Raw genomic sequence first — 262 nt, 5'->3', positions numbered from 1 at the left:
TTTGGGGGTTTTAGGGGAGGGGTTGGGGTGGGGGGGAAACTAGTTTAAAATAATAAATTAAAAAGAAGAGAAGCAAAGACTTATCATCCAGAAACCAGCCTTTCCGGTGCTCTTGTAGGAATAGCCCAACTGCTGACTAAGTCGGTGGTGGTGAGGTTTGTTGGCTGTGCCAGCTTTTGAACCCAAATACTGTATGTGGGCATTGAACTCCAAAACGGAAGCACCTAAAACTGCCATTGAGTGGTCCGAGTGTGTACTTTGA

This window comes from Oncorhynchus gorbuscha, linkage group LG21 (genome assembly GCF_021184085.1).
Source record: "Oncorhynchus gorbuscha isolate QuinsamMale2020 ecotype Even-year linkage group LG21, OgorEven_v1.0, whole genome shotgun sequence".
Taxonomy (NCBI): domain Eukaryota; kingdom Metazoa; phylum Chordata; class Actinopteri; order Salmoniformes; family Salmonidae; genus Oncorhynchus; species Oncorhynchus gorbuscha.
The sequence above is the reverse complement of the archived record's forward strand: the minus strand, read 5'-3'. Positions refer to the sequence as shown.